Source organism: Miniopterus natalensis, chromosome 12, assembly GCF_054644295.1.
Source record: "Miniopterus natalensis isolate mMinNat1 chromosome 12, mMinNat1.hap1, whole genome shotgun sequence".
In the NCBI taxonomy this organism is placed as follows: Eukaryota; Metazoa; Chordata; class Mammalia; order Chiroptera; family Miniopteridae; genus Miniopterus; species Miniopterus natalensis.
The window spans coordinates 4,890,390-4,904,889 of NC_142092.1; positions in this window are offsets into that span (position 1 = coordinate 4,890,390).

The following is a 14,500-nucleotide window of genomic DNA, read 5'->3' on the forward strand; positions in this document are numbered from 1 at the left end:
GGGTTGCGGCTCAATCACTGACTCTCTCATCATTGGTGTTTCTCTCTCTCCCTCCCTCGCCTTTCCTCTCTCTGAAATCAATAAAGATATATTTTAAAAAATAAATAAATAAATCTCCCCAGCCCCTGAGCCTAAATAGGATAACCCAAACAAAGTATTTAGTGTGTCCGATTATATTGGGGAATGTTTACATTTCATTCTGGCCCCTCAGCCTTTCCACAAGGACATTCTCTTCTATTCATTTTGCCATTAAATTTTTAACCCAAGTGAAAGGTTTTTATCATGCTTATATTTGTTAACCACCAGACTTAATAGTGCTTCAAAGAACCAACCAAATAGCTGCTGTTCTCTAAATGAAGGCTACAGGATGTCCATGCAGGTTGTCAGAATTGGTGATATTGTTGGAAATGGGCACTAGGACACCGGTCTTGAGTTTACCAAGGTCGCATGTTTCCTTCGGGGCTGCTAACTGGGATGAGATGTTCTAGGTCCAACTTCATGCTTCCCTTTAGCAGTGCTGGGGTCCTTTACAAGTAAACTTAGAAAAGTTCATCAGTATGCTTGAAGTGATTTTTTTTCAAATGTTAAAATCACCACACAGATACCTAGCAAAAGTCTTCCTAGAAGCGAACACATTTCTCGCAGGCTTCCCTGCTTTGCCTCGTGTTCTGGCTTCGCCCTGTGTCTGCTGCTGTATAATTCTAAGTGTGATTGTGCACTGAGTCCTGGAAGCCCTTCTAGCAATACATGGGCCACGGCCATCTCAGGGACACCCCACAAGTCCGTTTTTAAAGTCTCCTGTTCCCTGCAGAGTCTTTTTAAAAATTCTTTTAAAAATAGTCAGCAGGTGATTCTGGGTTTGCTGTGAGAATCCCACCACACGAAGTCCCTCCCGAGCATGCTCGCGCTATCTGAGGGTTTGCGTGGATCTTGTCCCTGGGCCTGGCCCCCTTGTGCTCGTGGCCTGGTTCCCCTGGGAGCCACTGATTGGCCCGGAATCATTATTTGTGGCAATCGGTTGAGGCCCAGGAAGAGGGTATCTTCTTTCAGAGAGAATTTGCCTGTGCTTCTGTCAGAAGCCTAGGGTACAACTAGTGTTTGGGCAAATTAAGAAAATTTCTCAGCTTCTGTTTTTTGGAGCAGCTAAGTGATGTGAACTTGGGCATGGTTCCGGTCAATGCGTGGCTCCAGTTTCCCCAGGATGCATTTTCTTCTGCTTCTGCTCTGTGCTTCCTTTCGCTTTCTTCTTGTTGGGGTCCTGCCTCTTGGGCTTACGCCTTCACTTCCTTAGCTTTTTTTTTTTTTTAATATATCTTTATTGATTTCAGAGAGGAAAGGAGAGGGAGAGAGAGACAGAAACATCAATGATGAGAGAGTCATTGGGGATCAAGCCCGCAACCCGGGCATGTGCCCTGACCAGGAATCGAACCCTGATTGCCTGGATCCTAGGTCGATGCTTAACCGCTGAGCCACGCCCGGCCGGGCTCACTTCCTTAGCTTAAGCCATCGTTTTGGTGAATCACGAGCTCCACAAGTTTCCAGAGAAATGGAAGTAGATATTTTAAAGTCCTTCCATATCCAAAAAGTTCTAACCTCAAGTTTGATGGATGGTTTGGATTATATAGAATTCTAGTTCAGAACTTGCTTTTCTTCACTGTTTTAAGTCATTAATCTATTGGGCTTTTTTTGCTTCCGGTGCTGCTGTTGAAAAATCCAAACCATGTGAGTCTTCGTCTTTTGTTCCCTCATTCTGATTCTTCATCCCTGGACGGTAGTTGTCCATGCTTGTGGGCTTTGTGCAGACCTTCCAGGTGCTCTTCTCCTCCTGGGTGACAGCTGGTCCTTTCATCAGATCCTTTTACCTTCCCCTTTCTGGGTGGCAGTTCGAGGGCTTATTTGCCCCCTTAGGCCTGATTTTCCGTAGCCTTTGAGCATGTCGCGGTGCCTGGGCGCCTCCCTCCTGCACGAGACAGGAGGGTTCGCCCCCCCTTGAGAGATGGAGAGGGAATAGCTTACCCCACTTTTTTGGAGACAGCTTTAAGCATCAGCTCAGTTCACTAACTAATGGGGGTCCCTGGAGACTTCAGACTCTGGCAGGCAGGCAGATGGCTGACATTTCTCTCTCTTCTTTCAGCTGCACTGCAGCCATTTTCACTACCCCATAATCAAAAGTGGGAAAAGCCAAGAATGCACTGTGACTCCTTTTTCTTCTATCAAGATTTGGGTAAGAATTGTAGGATTCTGTAGACTCGCCAGAAGTGGTTTCTGGGAGGTGGGAGCATGACCTCACCCCGATCCTTTCCGACTTCTGTTTTTCACATGAGCCAGCACTTTCCCGAGTTCATCTCACCCAGCCCTTCTCCTTTCCTTGTTGGTTCACTGCTGGTAACTGTTACAGTCTTGTCTTCTTCCCTTTTGTCTTGGGTGCAAGGAGGGAGGGACCTTTTTGTTTTCTACATGCGGGGCCTTGATACTCCCTAAATGTTTCACCACTTTCTTCCAGAATTTGGAGCCACACATTTTTACTGTAGAATGTACAGCGTACACTTTAAGATTTGGATTGCAAGGCCCTTCTTTTAACTCCTTTAAGTTAATAATACATGAGTTACTCTGATATACGGTCGATGCTTTAGGTTGGAAGTAAAAGAACATTTAACTCCAACTATTGACATGGTAAAATTTTATTGGCACAGAAAGGAAAAATCTCCAGAGTTAGGACAGCATCAGGTATACTTTTATACAAATTATTTTAAGTTGAGAAAAGTGACACAGCATGAAATTCACCATTTTAACTGTTTTAATCCTCCCTGTAGGCAAGTTCATTTTGCCCGGCCAGAGTCCCCGGATCTCAGGGACGCCCACCACCTGGCCGCCTCTGCCTGCCAGCACGCCACAGGACGCGGCAGGGGAGCAGCCTCCTTCTGCTTCTGCTTCCCTTCCCATTCCAGCCCTGATGTAAAAGCGACCTTTCCCTCTGGCCCATGTGGCTCAGTTGGTTGGACCGTAATCCATTAGCTTGAAAGGTTGTGGGCTCGATTCCCGGTCAGGGCACATACCTAGTTTGTGGGTTTGATCCCAGTTTCTCTCATATCCATGTTTTTCTCTCTTCCTCACTCTCTAAAATCAATAAAAACATATCCTTGGGTGAAGATTAAAAAAATAATTATTTTAAGTGACTTTTCACCTACAAATGGTGGACTTCCTTCTTTTTCTGTTGTCAGTGAGGTTTTGAACAAGAAAGCAAAGGCTACTTAAGGTCCCAGGATAGCATCTGAACTTAGAGCACGTGCAGAGTCTCAGCCCAGAGTCTAACGTTGCTGTCATCCCAACGCTGCTCCTTTCCTGGGCCTGTGGCGCTGAGCAAGTCAGGTCTCCTCTGTGTACCGTACCTCTGATTTATTATTATCTGCGAAATTCAAATCATCAAACAATTAATGTGTGTCTTTACTGCTAGAGATGATCCTAAGCACTAGAGATTAGAAAGGAAGGAAAAAGAGGGAAAACTCTGGTCACAAACAGCTTCCCTTTCATAAACCTCACCAGGTAGCCATGCACCTGCCTTGATTACTTTTTCAAAATATAATTGCATTCGGCCCTTGGTATCTGCAGATTCAATCAGCTGCAGATCAAAAATATTTAGGGAAAAAACCCCAGAAAGTTCCAAAAAGCAAAACTTGAGTTCACCCCATCTGAGTGCTACACTGAATCTGAAACCAGACAGTGAAGAGGTCAGGGCTGAAATTATTAAGCAGAGACAGGGTTGACTGATGTATGAGCATTTATTCCAATAATGCCGGCAGCATGGGAGAACAGCAGGATCCAGTCACATAAAATCTGCTCTACCGCCCCCCATAAGCCAGCTGCTTCTATTGGGTAGGAGGGCAAAGATTACATGGGAAAGTAGGAATTACAGGCATGGGGGAGTAGGCAAGGTATAAGGCTAACAGGTTACAGGCAACTCGGGCTGGGGGTCTGGTCGCAAAGGGCGGGTGCCTCCAGGACTCCATTGTTTCAGGAACAGGGTTGTTAATCTTTCCACTGTGTAAGGCAGTTCTCAGATGAAGAGAATGGACCGCATTGCATTCCAAGGGTAACTCCCATGTCCCGAGTCGAACAACTCCCAGCCAGAGTAGAATGTGCTTTCTCTAAGCAGAACAGAACAATCACAGGTAATAGAGCATGAGTAATATTTCTTATAACTACAGCTAGTCCCCATATTCTATTTCTGCCCCTAACAAATAAAGTGGCGTGTAGGCGCATTTGCATATACTCATTTGCCTATAATACAAATGCAGGTTATTCACAATTGACTCACTTATTTTTTTAAATTTTGATGAAGTTAAATTTACTTAGTTTTTCTTTCCTTGCTTGTGCTTTTGTATTAGAGCTAAGAAATCATTGCCTAACCCAAGGTCATGAGATGTAGTCCTGTTTTTCTCTAGGTGTTTCATTGGTTCCTACATTTGTGTCTCAGATCCATTTTGAATTAGTATGTGCAGTGTAGAATGGTGTGTGCACATAGCTAGTTGTCCTCCTACAACAGTAGTCATGGAAACAATACAGTCAACCCTTGAACAATGCAGAGGTTAAGGGCACCAAGCCCCTTGCAGTCAAAAATCTGCATGTAACTTTTGACTCCTCAAAACCTTAAGTACTAACAGCCTGTTGACTGAAAGCCTTACCCATAACAAACACATATCAGTTAACACATATTTTGCATGTTATATTTATTATATACTGCACTTGTACAATAAATTAAGCTATAGAAAAGAAAATGTTATTAAGAAAATCCTAAGGAAAAGACAATGCATTTGCACTACTGTATGTATTTGCTGAAAAAGCCATCCTCTAAATGGACCATGCAGTTCAAGCCTGTGTTGTCCAAGAGTCAGCTGTATTCTGTCCACAATTAATTGTCCGGGCACCCTTGTTGAAGATCAATATGAAGGCTTATTTCTAGACTCTTCAGTTCCATCTCACTCATCTATGTATCTCTCCTTGCACCAGAATTAGAGTCCTAATTACTTTAGTTTTGTAGTTACCTTGGAAATTGGAAAGTTTGAGTCTTCTACTTTTGTTCCTTTTCAAGATTGTTTTAGCTACTATGCTTGCTCTGAGTTGCGATAAGAATTTTAGGATCAACTTGACAATTTCTGCTGTTAACAGAATCTGGGATTTTGACAGGGACTGTGTTGATGCTATAGATCAATTTTGGAATATTGCCATATTAACAATTTCAAATATTCTCATCCATGAACATGGTTCATTTGTTTTTAGATCTTCTTTAATTGCTTAATTTTTAAGCATGGTTCTTTTACTCCTTGGAACATATTTATAATAATTCCTCGGGAGTCTGTCCACTAGGTCCACACGCCTGGGTCCTACAAAGGCCCTTTCTATTGCCTGCTTTCTACTCCTGTGGACAGGTGGTATTTCCTAAAGCCATGCAGGTCTCGTACAGGTTGTGCTTTGCTGAATCTATGCAAACCTCACATAGGTGGTGCTTTCCTGAATCTATGCAGGTTTCATTTTCTTTTTCGGCTCTAGACTGGACATTTTAGGTAATATATGGAGAAGTCAGAACACTGATCTCTCCCTCCAGCGCTTGTTGATGTTTGCTTGTTGGCGTGTGCATTTCTCTAGTCTCCTGCTGGACTAGTCCCTGGCTGCGGGCAGCCTATGAAGTTGCTCCTCCCAGGGACGTGGGAGCCTTGGACGTGGGGCCACATCTCTGACCACCATTAATGACTGGTCTAAGGGGCTCTCTCACTCTCTCTGGTCTCCCCGATGAGCTTCTGGATGGTTTGCTGGTGGGTAACACCCAGATTTCAGCCTTTTTCAGTTGCCTGCTCATTTCTTTGTTGTTTTCTACAACACCCTGGGGTATAACTTGCTTCACTCTTTGATCCAATTAAAATTCATTCTCCTGGAAAGGACAGGCATCTTTGAGGCTGGCGGGGAGGGGAATCTCCTTAGCTCCTCTTGCCCTGCTTCTCTCTGCTGACGCTCCAGCTGGTCTATATGTTGCTTGTGGTTACTAATTTCATAAAGTTACCAGCCAACTTATAATTGCTCACCTCCAAGACCTGTGCTGTTTTCACAGCACTCTTAGGTGTGAACTTCTTACTGTCCTACCCCAGGAACTGACATTAGCCCCTGCAGGAAGCACTGGGAGGCCCCCGTTCTCACAGCCTACCTCTCCCTTGGGAGAAACCCTGCGCTTCTGCCCAGGGGCTGGGCTGAGGACCATGGCCTGCTGCTCCTAGAGTTATGCCCTAGCAGGACATTGGGGCTTCTCCTGGTGGAACTTCTGCCCTACATCTGTGGGCTGGGTGACGGAGCCCCGTTCTCTTGGATGAACTTGCCTGGAGTAGAACTTCTGCAACATGGACCTGGGTGTGGGGAGCATGAGCTATCCCGGTGGCCGGCACCTCCCTGGTGAAGCCACAGCTGTAGACTAGGAGCTGGGAGAGAACCTGCCTTCTTGGCTGCATCCACCAGACTGAGGCTCTGTCCTGCTGGGCTTGGGGGAGGAGGTGGGAGCAAGTCATGACTCAGATGCACACACTCCTGTTTTTATTGATGTTTTGCTTTTTTTTTAATAAATATTTTTTATTTGCTGTGTGACCTTAGAACAATTTCCAGAGATTTGGAACTGTTTGAAGACACACACACACACACACACACACACACACACACACGTATATATATAATTTTTTCCAGTTACATAATAGTTTCGCTGGAGAGTTTCCACCAAACTCCTCAAACTCCTTATTCCAGAAATAACCTGACTCTTCTTTTTTCTCTTAGGCATTGAAGTTTGAGGGTTTTTATGAAGGGCTTGGGGTGGAGAGAGCATGTGCCTCTCAGCAGAAGGGAGGGTAGGGCAGGGGGTTGCAGGAAGGAGGGCCTTGAGTAGAGGGAAAGGATCCAGCAGTGGGAAGACGGCTGAAAACAAGACTGCCTATAATGATGTCCTTGGGGCTGAAGTATTAGTAGCAACCTGCTCGTGCGCACCCAGACAGTCCTTGGCATGTGTGGTAGAGATTATAAATGCCTATCCCAGACAGTAGACACTGTGACAAATGACTGGCATTTTTCTTTTATTTCAGTAGTACTCAAAGGGACTTGGCTCCTTTCATCTATATGTGGCCTTAGGGGGAGGGCTAATGATTCATTGGAAAAATAAACCTAAAGTAACTATCACGTGATTTTAGAAGAGTCTTCTAACGTAAAGCATTAAGTGTGTGGGTATGAAATCCTATTAACCAGTACCACCCTGGGAAGCACAACCTATTTTAGGTGAACCCAGAAGAAAGCATGCCTAGAAACAAGGAACAGAGATTATATTTTCTGACTCAAATACGCTTCAGTTCCATGGTGGCGTTTCCTGCTTGCTCACACAGCTGTTCCTCTGTCATGAAAAAGCTGACTGGCTGAAGCTTTCAGCACTGACTGGGGTTCAGGTCAGATAAGAGCGAAAACTTTTACTCTTTTAATTCATACAGATGGTCAACAGGTACATGAAGACATATAGGTGGGGAAAAATGAGAACATTTATAAATAAAACTGAGTCAGTAAAGAACTCTGTTTTCCAAAGATAATACGTGTCTAATAAGAGCCTTAATAAAGAGGGTGAAATACACAGGCCACTCCAAATCACAAACTAGAGGGGACTACTCTTAAACGTGCCTTGCCGTGGTTTTAGCTATCCGTGTGCAAACGGGCGCATGGACGTGAAGTGTGGCTGTGTGTTGTTTTGTCACCTGATTACTGGGTTAGCTCGGTGTGGAAACACTGTTCCACCTCCTCCCTGGCTACATACATAGTATTCTCTTCAATCAGAGAACCATGGGTTATGACCCTGACGACACGCGGCTACTTGTTTCCAGGGCCTCGCTGTTACGGACAACCTTGCCGCCAACAGCCGCGCCCACACCCGTGGTCCCCACGGTCTTTCGGAAGGAACCGGCCGCCGGCCGGGCTGCACTCGGGCCTGGTGCCTGCGCGGGGTCAGGGGATCCGGGCAGGACGCGCTCTGCGGGAGCAGGAGGAGCTGCGGGAGCAGAGGCCGGGGGCGGGTGGCCGGCGCCTGCGGGCAGCAGATCGTGGGGGTGCCCCTCCTCCTGCCCGGAGGAATGGCTTCCAAGCTCTGCTCATGCTTTCATCCCAAGCAGTGTGGGAGGTGACAGAAACCCCATTCATGTTTCTAACTTGTGTCATTTTAACTGGAGAGCCTGAACGTCATTGTGAAATACCCATTTATCTCCTTTTCCAATACTGTGTTTTGCTAATGCTTCTCTGCATCTGTAAAAAAGTTTCAGTGACTGTAAACCTTACTCCTGTCTGTATTTACCAGTTACGTTGTAAACACTTTCTGCAACGTGTCCTTTGTTTTCAACTTTCCATGTTTCATGTGTTTACTTATTTATGCCAAAATTAAGATTTCAAACATTTTACATAGAAAAATCACCCGTGGTTTCTAGCTTTAGTGCCTCTGTTTTCCTCAAGCGTATAAAATGCTCACAACTTTCTACAGTTAGATCTTTATAACCCCCTGGAATGTATTTGTTCATAAGCAGTGAGAGGGCTTCAGTCCCTTCCCCAAATGGTGAGCCCGTTGATGCAGCAGGCGGCTTCCCGGGCGGCTCAGCGACCTTGTCCACACCGAGCTGCGTCAGCACGAAGGCCGTGTCTGGCCTGCCGTCTGCTTTCTTCATCTGATGTGTTGGGGTGTTGCTGCTCTGATGGCTGTAGCTTCCTAATTCTGCATCATTGTCACCTTTTTCAGGATTTGACGTTTCCTGGACAGAAAAAGCCCCTCCCCCAGCAGACAGGGTTTTTGCCTTTATGGTCCCTGGGCTGAGAATGTGCCTGTGGGGAGGTTCCTAGGTCACTACATTCTGGTTCCACTTGAGGAGACAAAGGAGGAAACCAGGGAAGCTGTCCTCCGCCCCTGGCCGCGGGTAGAAGAGCCGGTCAGCAGGGCCTGCCCTGGGCGAACCCCGGGCTCCGGTGGCCGCGAGGGCGCAGCGCAGGATGCCGCAGAGTGCCCCGCACTCTGTCTTGTTACAAAGGTAGTTGAAGGGAACATTTTTAATAAATTCGTTAGATTCTAACTGAATATAGAACATGCTCACGGTAACTTACTGTGTAATTGGGAGGCCCGCGTCTGTTATTGACATCTCTTTGAGGAACTGATTTAACCAGCTTTCCCCCCTCAGTGTTTGACATTAGGAGGGGACCCCTCCATAGGAAGTGGACCCCTCCATGAGAACTGGACATTGAGTGGCTGTCAGTCAAATAAAACAGACGCTGGGCCTACACAGGACCTTAGTACCTAGAGGCTCCTGCTCCTGATTTCTCCAGCTCACAAGCAACGAATTAAACACGTCCCTTACTCTACCTTTCAGTATGAGAAAATGTAAATTTTAGAATGTGGCTGGGGCCCTTGAGGATTTGGAGGGACAGTGACTGTGGTGGAGGGGGCAGGAAAGGCTGGGGAGAGGTGGAGGGACGGCAACCACTGAGCTCAGGTGCCCGGGTGACAGCTGAGTAGCTGAGACAGAGGCAGACCAGCCTCCGCTCCCCAGGGACTGGAGCCTCAGTGCCCGTGAGCTCTGGGGACCCTCCGTGCCCCAGGGAAGATCCCGAGCCTGGTTGTGGAAGCCTCTGGCTCTCTGCACAGCCCACACCACAGCCCCCGGGGAACTCACGGAGGCCCTGAGCCCTCTAAATCTGGGAGTGTTTTGTCATCACTGACAGGACTTTTCATTTATTTTTTCCTTTGGCATTTTCATAAAACATAATTAGAGATATTGCCAACAGACAGCAGGATTAGCAGCCGTGGGCCACGCGCACTGGCGTCTTGTACGTGCCCTTTGCCCCTCCATGCCCAGACTGGTTTCCACATTTTTAAAGGGTTCTTAAAAACACAAAAAATGAAGCAAAGTACGCTCTGTCCCAGAGGGTCTGTGTGGCCTGCTGGCTGCCTGCAGAGCATGCTGACAGGCGCAGCCTGATCCAGGAGCTCCTGGGGACGGTTAGGTCCTCTGGCGCTGACGCCTGCCAGACGGTGGCACAGAGCTGCGGATGACACTTTAGTTACACAGACAGAGCGCTTTAACCTGAGGCCACGTCCCACTTTGAAAGGCGTATGCGGTCACCTGGGGCTGGTCGTAGTCAGGAGCAGCACATGCCTCTGACATGCCTGCCCACTCCTCTCCGCCTCCTTCCCTGTGGCCCTCCAGGGACCAGGTCCACCTGCCCTCCTGGCACTCCCCACAAGCCGGAGGTTGTCTTGGGTTGCATTAAATCTTACTTTAAATGTGAAAGAGAAGTTTGCTGGTTAGTATAATCTTCGGAAACGTTGAATGGAGACCCTGAGTTAAATACACATTCAAGGATTAAAAATCTCATCTCTCAATATAGAAAACAAATTTGACTCAGAAACAAATAACAAATGAAGTTTGTTCTTTATTTTTAATAAATTACTTTTAATTGGGGGGTAATTTTAGATTTACAGACAAGCTGCAAAGATGGCACAAATAGGGGCCGGGCATGCTTCCTGGCTTCCCCCGGGGGGTGACCATGGGGCAGTCACACCACAGGGCAGGTGCTCACTGGTACAACTGCGAACTGAACTGACACTGTATTCAGACGTCTTTTCCTTGTGTTGGGATCCAGCCCCAGGCCCGGTGCTGGCTCAGGGCCTTCCCTGCTCAAAATTCGCTACCTATCACATCTTAATCATTTAGGGTTTTAAAGCAAGAAGACTGGACCTTCTGCTTTTGAAGATTCCTTTCAGATCTTTTTTTTAAATTCTGTAACATAAAAACCACATGAGAGAGAGAAAATCCCCCTGCTTACATCTAACTGCTTTAAGGATCTTTGGGTAGATGCCCAGCCCAAACTGACAGGAGGAAACCCATGGTAATTTTTCCTAGAGACTCGAAACTCATAATCAAAAAGTTCTTAAGTTCCAAATAAATCCCTCCTGTGTCAGTCTAATTCAGCAGGAGTGACAAAGACTTTACCACTGTAATTATTAAAATATAATCACTGGTTGCTTGGTTAATGTCCTGAGAGCCAGGGACCTGGCAGCTGGTGGCCATCAGAGAGGAGAGGCAATGTCCAGAATCAGGGGGACAGTCTGGGCAATGGCAGGAGGGACAGGAGAGCACCAGCAGGGCCTTGCCAGGTGCTCCTTCCTCTCCCCTTGTGAGTACTGGAAGCCCCTGGAGGCTGGGGGCTCCCAGGGGCAGCAGTTCCCCTGAGACGTCAGGCTGGCAAGGAGAACATCAGGCTTTTAGTCACAGAAGCCTGGAAATCAAAGTCAGGAGCCAAAAACATCTAAAAACTTGCCAGCCTCTCTTCCCCTCCAGCAAAACCTCTCAGCGCGTCACTTTCGCCGCAGGGAACACAGTTTCCTCCTGCCGGCTGAGCTCTCACACTGAGCATGTGCTTCTGTGTTTGAAATTGTTTCCTGTTAAAACAGTGGGGGAAACCTGATTTGAAGAAACCACGTGTTCTGATGTTCCCAGACAGCACCCTTCTGCTGAGGCCTTTGGGGGAGAATCGAGTTCACTCACCTGCCCTCTGGACCGCAGCTCTGCTTCTAGAAACACAGCCGGCCTCTGCCTCCAGCTGCTCTCGGGCGGCCTTGTCGTAGCCTAGACCCCTGCCCAGCTGGGGCTTGGACAGCCGGCCTCTCCCAGCTGACTTGTGCTGGGGGACGTGAGCTTCCACTTAGACTAGAGCTGGGGCAGGGCCTCGGACCTCCTGCAAAGGCAGGCGCCCTGCTTCCCAGCCTGTGTGCCTGTGCCACTGGGGTGCATGAGGGGCATCCAGCTATTCTGTTTTTAGGGGGCCCCACCCAGGATCAGGGCAGTCCTAGAGCCTCTGTTCCAGTTTTTGCAAAGTTCTTTCTCATATCAATGAACACTTGCACCTCCTGACTTCCCTCCTTTGGTGGGAAGGGTGCCTTCTGGAGCTGATACTTAACCCTCTATTGTCACAGCAGCCTAGATGGAGAATGTAGTCACCAGCAAGGTCAAGAAGAGCACAGGCTCTGGATTGCTCTGGCTTGGACTTGGCTCCCAGCACTGTGTCGAACAGAATGGGCGCCCTGACTGCTGCTGATGTCAGGGAAAAGCCTTCAGGTTGTCACTGTTGATTGACTATGAGGTTAGCTGTGGGCTTTTCATACATGGACTTTGTTAAGTTGAGGTCGTTTCCTTCTGTTTATTTATTTATTTCTAGTATTTCTTCTTTTAATTTATTGATTTTCAAGAAAGAGAGGAGCCTGGCCCGCGTGGCCCAGTGGTTGAGCATCGACCTATGAACCAGGAGGTCATCACGGTTCGATTCCCAGTCAAGGCAGATGCCTGGGTTACAGTGTCAGTCCTAGTGGGGGTTGTGTGAGAAGCAGCCAATCAATGACTGGATCATCATTGATGTTTCAACTCTCTCTCCCTCCCTCTCCCTTCCTCTTGCTGAAATGAATAAAAACATATTTAAAAAATAAATAAATAAAACTCTTAAAAAAAAAAAGAGATAGAAGAAATTTTGTTAAATGCTTTTTCTGCATTTTTAAAAAATTTATCTTTGTTGTTGAAAGTATTACAGATGTGTACCCTTTTTTCCCCCTTTGATCCCCTCCCCCTGCACACCCCTTCCCCCAAGTCTTCACCACACTGCCATCTGTGTCCATGCGTTATGCCTATATGCATATAAGTTCTTCGATTAATCTCTCCCCACTCACTCCCCCACCCCCGCCCTCCCTCTGAGATCCCTCAGTCTGTTCTATGAATCTGTGTCTCTGGATCTAGTTTGTTCCTCAGCCTATTATGTTTATTAGATTCCACATATGAGTGAGATCATGTAAAACTGAATCAGGAAAAATCAGAAAACCTGAATAGGTCAATAACAACCGATGAAATAGATGCAGTAATAAAAAAACCTCCCAGCAAACAAAAGCCCTGGTCTGGGCAGCCTCATAGGGGAGCTTCCTAATTCCTTAAGTTGTAGGGTTAGATAGTTTACTAAAAGTTTTTCTTGCTTTTTGAGGGAGGCCTGTAGTGCTACGAACTTTCCTCTTAGGACTGTTTTGCTGTGTCCCATAGACTTGGGTTTGTTGTGTGTTCATTTTCATTTATTTCCAGGAAATTTTTTCTTTCTTTCTTGATCTCATTGTTTAATAACATGCTATTTAGCCTCCACGTGTTTGAATGTTTTTAAGTGTTTTTACTATAGTTGATTTCTAATGTCATGCCCTTGTGATCTGAGATGCTTGATATTATTTCAATCTTCTTGAACTTGTAGAGACTGGTTTAGTGTCCTAACGTGGTCTATCTTTGAGAATGACCCATGTGCACTTGAGAGGAATGTATATTCTGCAGCTTTTGGGTGAAATGTTCTGTAAATATCAATTAAATCCTTCTGATCTAGTGTGCCATTTAGTCACTGTTACTGTGTTGACTTTTTGTTTGGACGACCTACCCAGTGAAATCAGTGGGGTGTTTAAGTCCACAACTATGACTGTATTGCTGTTGATCTCTCCCTTAAAGTCCTTAAGGTTATTATTGATAGGACCTTATTTATTGCCATTTCGATTCTTTATGCCTATGTTTCTCTATTTCTTATTATTACAGCAGTCCCTTTAACATTACCTGCAATGCTGATTTGGTGATAAACTCATTTAGCTTTTTTTGTGTCTGGGAAGCTCTTTATTTCACCATCTACCTTGAATGATAGCCTTGCCGGATAGAGTAGTCTTGGTTTCAGATCCTTGCTTTGCATTACCTTTAATACTTCATGTCATTCCCTTCTGGCCTGTAGTTTCAGATGAGAAATCAGCTGACAGCCTTATGGGAGCTCCTTTGTAGGTAACAGATTGCTTTTCTCTTGCTGCCTTAAATACTCTCTCTTTGTCTTGAATTGTTGGTACTTTAATTATGATGTGTCTGGCTTATGGGCCTCTTTGGATTCTTCTTGTTTGAGACTCTCTGTGCCTCCTGAACTTGTGTGGCTTTTTCCTTCACCAGGTTAGGGAAGTTTTCTGCCATTATTTCTTCAAACAGGTTCTCTAACCCTTGTTTACTTTCAACCTCCTCTGGCACTCCTATGATGCAAATATTGTTATGTTTCATGTTGTCCCACAGTTCCCTTAAACTGTCCTCCTGTTTTTTAATTGTTTTTTCTTTTTGAATCTCTGCTTGAGTGATTTTTTTTCTATCCTGTCTTCTAGTTCACTGATCTGATCCTCACCTTCCTCTAATTCGCTGTTTATTCCTTCCACTGTATTCTTTATTTCTGCTATGTCATTCTTAATTTCCTTCATAGTTTCCATATCTTGTTTCATACTGTTGAGTATCCTTATAATCAGTACTCTGAACTCCATATCTGATAGATTGCTTATCTTCATTTCATTTAGCTCTTCATCTGGAGACTTCTCTTTTTCTTTCATTTGGAGCTTGTTTGTTTTTTTTTGTCTCCCCAT